The sequence below is a fragment of the Bison bison genome, unplaced genomic scaffold (genome assembly GCF_000754665.1).
Source record: "Bison bison bison isolate TAMUID 2011002044 unplaced genomic scaffold, Bison_UMD1.0 scf7180017864167, whole genome shotgun sequence".
Taxonomy (NCBI): Eukaryota; Metazoa; Chordata; class Mammalia; order Artiodactyla; family Bovidae; genus Bison; species Bison bison.
The window spans coordinates 1,341,095-1,349,214 of record NW_011494739.1 but is presented as its reverse complement, the minus strand read 5'-3'; the positions used below and the strand labels follow the sequence as shown (position 1 = coordinate 1,349,214).

The 8,120-nt window shown below is 45.6% G+C and overlaps 1 long non-coding RNA gene across 2 annotated transcripts in view; it reads left to right on the top strand.

The window, feature by feature from the left end:
- The window catches only part of LOC104989919, a 7,871-nt gene extending 5,382 nt beyond the window's left edge, over positions 1–2,489 (top strand). For both annotated transcript variants that reach the window (XR_825437.1, XR_825436.1), the window contains exon 3: positions 1,447–2,489. This is a non-coding gene — a long non-coding RNA (uncharacterized LOC104989919). The remainder of the gene's footprint in view (positions 1–1,446) is intronic.
- The last annotated feature ends 5,631 nt before the right edge of the window (positions 2,490–8,120 follow it).

Here is an 8,120-nt window from a genome sequence, read left to right as displayed (position 1 = left end):
CCACGCCCACCCACCACCCAGCCAGGGAAGCAGTTTCCCAGGATTCACATGGTAATGAAGGCATCCATCTTCTCCCAGACACACACTGGGCCCTCCGACCCTCCCAGGCCCCTGCACAATGGTCCCCAGTGCAGAGGCCCCACCACCTGTTGGATTTTCCCAGGGAAGTGTGGGAGAGAGTGGAGAAGAGCCTCTTGCTCCCAGCCCCCAGTCTACTGGCCCCCTGGACCTGGGAGTCAGACAGTGAGAGAACTCACGTCCTCGTCACCCCCTGAGCTAACTGCATCCTCAGTTACCTCATCTGCAAAATGGAGGTGGTGGTATTCAAGTCACAGTGTGGCTGGAAGGATTCCGTTGGGAACGGTGTGATGTGAAATGCAGACAAGTGGGGAGTGGGGTCAGTGATAAACGCTCAGTGATCACTACCACTTTACGTGGGACCAGGCGGGATGAAGCATATTGCAGTACTGTCACAGAGCATCGCAATCCTGCAGGTAGAACAGCTAAGACCATTTATAGAAGAGGACACTGAGGCCCAGGAAGATGGGCTTCATGCCAGGAGCACCACAGTTCCCAAAGCCACAGAGCCATGTATCGAGTTTGCCTCACCCCAGAGCCTAAAATGCTAACCACTACTTTAGATCATCACCATCATCATTATCATCACAGTTATTGACTTAGGTGGTAATCCTGGCAAAGGCCACCTGAAAGTCCCTAGGGAAGCTAGGAAGAGTGGGAGACCTAAATATTACTCATCTATGTCTCCCCAGGACTTGGCCAGAGCCTGGCACACAGTAGGTGATTAATAACTGAGGCCTGCCTGAGTGACATAACTGAGAAACAAAACGCACAGCTTTATATTCTGGGTCATGGAGTTGGTTTCATTATCTTTTACTTTCTCTTGAGCATCTACTACAAAATGCTCATGAATAAATGATTTCCTCAAATAAATGCATAATTCCACCTTGCGGTAATAGAGGCTAGGGCAAAGAGGAGGAGGGCATTCAGAGCAAGTAACAGAAAATAAAAATCACTGCCTCTGTAAGCAGAATCCTAGAAATCCCTGGACCACAGCACCTCCTTCCCACCCCCCAGTTACTGCTCCCCAATGCAGAAACTGCCTCTCCTGTACCCTGCCCAGATCCCATCCCCACTTCGTAAACATTCAGAAGGAATGTCTGTATGTATTTACAGGTAGAAGGACAGAATTAAGGATGACTTTATCTTGCTTAAGTTGAACTGTATGTCTGTCCAACTTCTCTATAATGAATATGTATTATTTAGGTTGGTGCAAACAAAATTGCAGTTTTTGCATTATTGAAATTTTCCACTTGATATTGGAATACATTTTCAATAAACGTGGTTATGTTATACATCATCTTAATACACATTTCTCACTTGGTTTTTTGCTAATAACTTATTACTGTTTGTTTTTATTTATTTTAGACTATGGAAATGATGTTAGACAAAAAGCAAATCCGAGCAATTTTCTTACTTGAGTACAAAATGGGTCGTAAAGCAGCAGAGACAATTGGCAACATCAACAACACATCTGGCCCAGGAATGCACAGTGCAATGGTGATTCAAGAAGTTTTGCAAAGGAAATGAGAGGCTTGAAGATGAGGAGTGCAGTGGCTGGCCATCGGAAGGTGACAACAACCAAGTGAGAGCAGTCACTGAGGCTGATCCTCTTACAACTATACCAAAAGTTGCCAAAGAACTCAGTGTCAGCTATTCTACAGTTGTTCGGCATTTAAAGTAAATTGGAAAGGTGAAAAGGCTTGGTAAGTGGGTGCCTCATGAGCTGACTGCAAATCAAAAAAACCATCATGTTGAAGTGTCATTTTTCTTATTCTATGCAACAACAACCAACCATTTCTCAATTGGGATTGTGACCTGCAATGAAAAGTGAACTGCATACAACAACCAGCAATGACCAGCTCAGTGGTTGGAGTGAGAAGAAGCTCCAAAGCACTTACCAAAGCCAAACTTGCGCCAAAAAAAGGTCATGGTCACTGTTTGGTGGCCTGCTGCTGGTCTGATCCACTGCAGCTTTCTGAATCCTGGTGAAACCATTATATCTGAGAAGTATGCTCAGCAAATCAGTGAAATCACCAAAAACTGCAGCCGGTATCAGTCAACAGAAAGGGCCTGACGATAGGTCGCACAACCAAAAGTTGAAGGAATCGGGCTACGATGTTTTGCCTCATCTGCCATATTCACCTGACCTCGGCCAACCGACTACTACTTCTTCAATCATCTTGACAACTTTTTGCAGGAAAAACACTTCCACAACCAGCAGGATACAGAAAATGCTTTCCAAGAGTTCGTTGATTTCTGAAGCATTGATTTTTATGCTATAGGAGTAAGCAAACTTATTTCTAGTTGGCAAAAATGTGTTGATTGTAAAGGTTCCTGTTTTGATTAATAAAGATGTGTTTGAGCCTAGTTATAATGATTTAAAATTCGTTGTCCATAACTGCAATTATTTTTGCACCACGTAAATATCATTTTTGTTGTTCAGTCCCTAAGTTGTGTCCAACTCTTTGCGACCTCACTGACTGCAGTATGCCAGGCTCTCCCATCATCCACTCTCCTACAGTTTGCTCACATTCAAGTCAGTGATGCTATCTAACCATCTCATCCTCTGCCAACCCCTTCTCTTTTTGCCTTTAGTCTTTACCAGCATCTAATGAGTCGACTCTTCACATCCCAACCAAAGTATTGAAGCTTCAGCTTCAGGTTGCCAAAGTACTGAAGCTTCAGCTTCAGCATCAGTCCTTCCAATGAACTATCATTTTAACCAGCCTTAATACATGAAATACATTATTATGAAAAAGCAAATCATGTAGAGGTACATGTCAGAGAAAGAGGAAGGTCCACTTTCAACCTGAGTCAGAGACCTGATCCCACATCCCAACCCCAGAGACAACCCCTATACAGTCTGCTGGAGTAACTGGGCATTTTATTTTATTTATTTATCTTTGGCTGCACTGAGCAACATGAGGGAACCTGGGATTGAACCCATGGTCCCTGCAGTGGAAGCTTGGAGTCTTAACCACTGGACCATCAGGAAAGTCCCTCTCTGGGCATTTAAAAGTATACTCTAGGGAAACCCTGAAAACATTATGCTGCATAAAAGAGACCAGTCACAAAAGACTACATATGTATGATTCCACTGATAGGAAATAACCAGGACAGGTAAATCTATAGAGACAGAAGGTGGGTTAGTGGCTGCCAGGGTCTGAGAGGTAGCGGGGGGAATAGGAAGTGACTCGCCAATAGATTTCTTTGGGGATAATGAAGATGTTATAAAATTAATTGTGGTGATCACTGCACAACTCTATGATATATTAAAACCCATGGAGTTACACACTCTGTAATTTGACTTTATTTATTCTAGGCTGCGATGGGTCTTCGCTGCTGCATTCTTCATTGCTTTCCTTTAGGTGTGGAGAGTGGGGTCTACTGTGTAGTTGCGGTGCTCGCTTGGGCTTCTCATTGCCCTGGCTTCTCTTGCTGCAGAGCATGGGCCCTAGGGCACCCAGATTTCAGTAGTTGAGGCACGTGGGCTCAGTAATTGTGGCTCCCAGACTCGAAAGCACGGGGTCAATAGTTGTGGCACACGGGCTTAGTTGCTCCACACCATCTGGGATCTTCCCAGATCCGGGATTGAATCCTTGTCTCTCTTTACCACTGATCCACAAGGGAACCCCCAAGTTATATACTTCAAATGAGTGAATTGTATGATATATGAATTATATCTCAATAAAGCTGTTAAATAAAGCTTTCTTGATGGCTCAGATGGTGAAGAGTCTGCCTGTAATGCAGGAGACCCCAGTTCGATCCCTGGGTTGGGAAGATCCCCTGGAGAAGGGAATGCCAATCTACTCCAATATTCTTGCCTGGAGAATTCCACAGACAGAGGAGCCTGGTGGGCTACCAGTTACAGTCCATGGGGTCACAAAGAGTCAGCCACGACTGAGTGATCAACACTTTCCCAGTTGTTTTAAAAAAAAAAGTAAATTCTATAAATGCTCCTATCTTGGAGCCCTCAGCCCACTGACAGGGTATTTCCCACCTCCAAGCCCTGGGTCCCACCTCCAGGTGGACGTGACTCTGAGCGAGTCTCAGGTCCCGTCACAGGTCCAGCTGAGTTTCTCAGGTTGTTCACAGATATCTCCTAACCACATAACACACAATCTCAGACGGGGAGGAAGCCCCAGAGGCAAAGCACTCTCCCTTAATCTTTTCTGGGTCCAAACCTTTCCCTTTTACATTTTTTGTGTTTTTTTTTTTGGACACACTGTTCAGAATGTTGGATCTTAGTTCCCTGACTAGGAATCAAACCCATGCCCCTACAGTGGAAGCACAGTCTTAACCACTGGACTGCCAGGAAAGTCCCCCCCTTTTACATTTTAATTTTATTTCATTTTTAAATAGGTAATGCATCCTCATGGTACACAATTTAAAAAGTAGAAACATCTCTCTTTTCACCCCAGAGGCAGTTTCCTAGTGAGTTACATGCAAATATGAATATTTTGTTTTTCTTTCTTTTTAAACAAAAGTGGTGGCAGTCTTTGCATACTACCTTACAACTTGTTTTGTTTTTCCACTTAACAAAGTACTAGGAAACCTTAGTATTTCAGGATAAAGGCAGCTTTCTTGTTTTTTTCACAGCTGCATGTATGTATTCTATTATATGGAGAGAATGGTCTTTATTCAATCCGCTGCTGCTGCTGCTGCTAAGTCGCTTCAGTCATGTCCGACTCTGTGCGACCCCATAGGCAGCTGCCCACCAGGCTCCCCCGTCCCTGAGATTCTCCAGGCAAGAACACTGGAGTGGGTTGCCATTTCCTTCTCCAATGCATGAAAGTGAAAAGTGAAAGTGAAGTCTCTCAGTCGTGTCCGACTCTTAGCGACCCCATGAACTGCAGCCTACCAGGCTCTTCCACCCATGGGATTTTCCAGCAAGAGTACTGGAGTGGGTTGCCATTGCCTTCTCCGATTCAATCCCCTAGTGATGGACAAATGGGTTTTTTTCCAGTTGACTCTTCTTCCTGGACATACTTTGTTTCACACATTGAGTTTTTCCTTAGTATACATTCCTGAAAGTGGAAGTGCTGTCTCATAATTTCCCAGAGCCCCATAGTATTTCACAGTGCATTTAGCTATTCTCCTTTTGATGGATATTTAAACTGTTTCCAATTGGGTGCTCTTATGAGCAAGACATCTATGAACACTTTATATTCCTCACAGACCCCTTTGGCAATGTGTTAAAAGCTGTGGATCTTTTCCCCACAAAAAAATACAGTAAATTTACCCAACAATGAAACCCATCTAGGCGCCTCAAATTAAGACACTCTGATCTAAACCAACTGCTGTCATCCAAGCAGAGAAACACAAGGGTGGAGATGAGCAGGGGCCACCCTGCAGTACAGGGATAGGAACCCTACAGCACCTGGATCAGAGTCGTTGAGATTCTGCTCAAGGAGTCAGACCACCATCCTCCTCTGCTTAAAACCATCCCAGGATCTTGCCTCACCAAACTCCTCACTGTGGCCTCTGAGATCCAGCTATGTCTCTGCCCCCATATCTTCATGACTTTCACCTTCTAGCAGCCTTCTCCTTGCTCACTCGACCAGAGTCACATTAGCCTCTTGAACATACCAGGCACCTTTCTGCCTCAGGACCTCTGCACTGATTTTGACTTCTGCCTGGAATGTTTTGTCCCCAGTAGCTGAAGGAAGTGCAAAAACAAGTTCTTTACTGAGCTACCCACCTTCCCAGAGAAGACTTTTCCCAGCCCCTGAGATTTCAACCTATCCTAACCCCAGCCCTTCCTAACCCCCCCTTTTCTGACTTATTTCCTCCATAATATTTATCAGCAGAAGAGATAATATATACTGCACTTACCCTGCTCTTTGTGTGCCCTTCTCCCCTAAATATAAACTCCACGGAATAGTGACTTCCCTCTGTTCTGTTCACTCTAATATCCCAGTGTGGGCCCAGAGCCAGAGGTGCAGTAGGTGCTTCACAAATATTGTTGATTAAATGAAGAAATTAGGTTGGTAAAGCACTTAGCACACAGGAGGGTAAAGGAGGCATGATACCTGGGAACCCATAGGCTTTGAGAAACCCAGACTTCAACCCTAGCCTTGCTAAATTCTTCTTTGACCTTCACTAAGTCACCAGTCATTCAGGACCTCTGTGTTCATCATCCCTCAACTGGAGTTGATGGTTAGAGCATCTCTACTCGGAGTGGCTGTGAGAATTAATGAGCTCCTGAGAAATCTGTATGCAGGTCAAGAAGCAACAGTTAGAACTGGACATGGAACAACATATTGGTTCCAAATCAGGAAAGGAGTACATCAAGGCTGTATATTGTCACCCTGCTTATTAAACTTATATATAGAGTACTTCATGCAAAATGCCAGGCTGGATGAAGCACAAGCTGGAATCACGATTGCTGGGACAAATATCAACAACCTCAGATACACAGACGACAGCACCGTTATGGCAGAAAGCAAAGAAGAACTAAAGAGCATCTTGATGAAAATGAAAGATGAGAGTGAAAAAGTTGGCTTAAAACTCAACATTCAGAAAACTAAGATCATGGCATCCAGTCCCATTACTTCAGGGCAAATAGATGGGGAAACAATTAAAACAGTGAGAGACTTTATTTTGGGGGGCTCCAAAATCACTGCAGATGGTGACTGATGCTATGAAATTAAAAGACACTTGCTCCTTGGAAGAAAAGCTATGACTAACCTAGAGCGCATATTAAAAAGCAGAGACATTACTTTACCAACAAAGGTCCGTCTAGTCAAGGCTATGGTTTTTCCAGTAGTCATGAATGGATGTGAGAGTTGGACTATAAAGAAAGCTGAGCACCGAAGAATTGATGCTTTTGAACTGTGATGTTGGAGAAGACTCTTGAGTCCCTTGGACTGCAAGAAGATCCAACCAGTCCATCCTAAAGGAAATCAATCCTGAATATTCACTGGAAGGACTGATGCTGAAACTGAAACTTCAGTACTTTGGCCATGTGATGAGAAGAACTGACTCATTTGAAAAGGCCCTGATGCTAGTAAAGATTGAAGGCAGGAGGAGAAGGGAATGACAGACGATGAGATGGTTGGATGGCATTACCGACTCAATGGACATGAGTTTGAGCAAGCTCCAGGAGTTAGTGATGGACAGAGAAGCCTGGCGTGTTGCAGTCCATGGGGTCAAAAAGAGTCGGACATTATTGAGCAACTGAACTGAACTGAACTGAATGATTTAAAGCCCTGATAAGTGTTTAATAAATGTCAGCCAGCATTGCTGCCGCTAGGATGATGACAAGGCTTCCCTGATAGCTTAGTTGGTAACAAATCCGCCTGCAATGCAGGAGACCCGGTTGGACCATGGGTCGGGAAGATCCGCTGGAGAAGAGATAGGCTACCCACTCCAGTATTCTTGGGCTTCCCTTGTGGCTCAGCTGGTAAAGAATCCACCTGCAATGCTGGAGACCTGGATTCGGTCCCTGGGTTGGGAAGATCCCCTGAAGAAGGGAACCACTACCCACTCCAGTATTCTGGCCTGGAGAATGCCATGGACTGCCATGGGGTGTTTTCATTAGGCTTCCCTGATAGCTCAGTTGGTGAAGAATCCGTCTGCGACTGAGCGACCTTCACTTCCCTTCTTCATGATGATGATGGTGGAGGTGCGGTGATGCAGACAGGGGTGTGTGCTGACACCTCGCCCCCTAATACCGGAGGCCTGGGGAAGGACGTCACATAGGGGAGGGAAGTTCAGACCAGATTCCTGAGCTGTCTTACTGGTACTTTGCAGAAAGAAGATGGAACTTTCGGGGTCGGGGTTGGGGGAAGCTAGGGGTAAAATGCTTCCACCAGAGAGCCCCTTAGCCCCTGTCGTGGGCTCCCCGCTTCCCAGCTGCCCCTGCCGTTGGCTACACCAGCTTCACTTAGCCCACCGCCCGCCCGGAGCCACTTTAGGGGGAGGGCGGCGGGAAGGCAAGTCGGTTTTTCCCAGAGTAGCCCCCCTATCCCGCGAACATCTGGCCGCGAACATCTGCCCTTAGCCTTTGTCTCCGGGCCCAGGCCGGGCTCGCACCC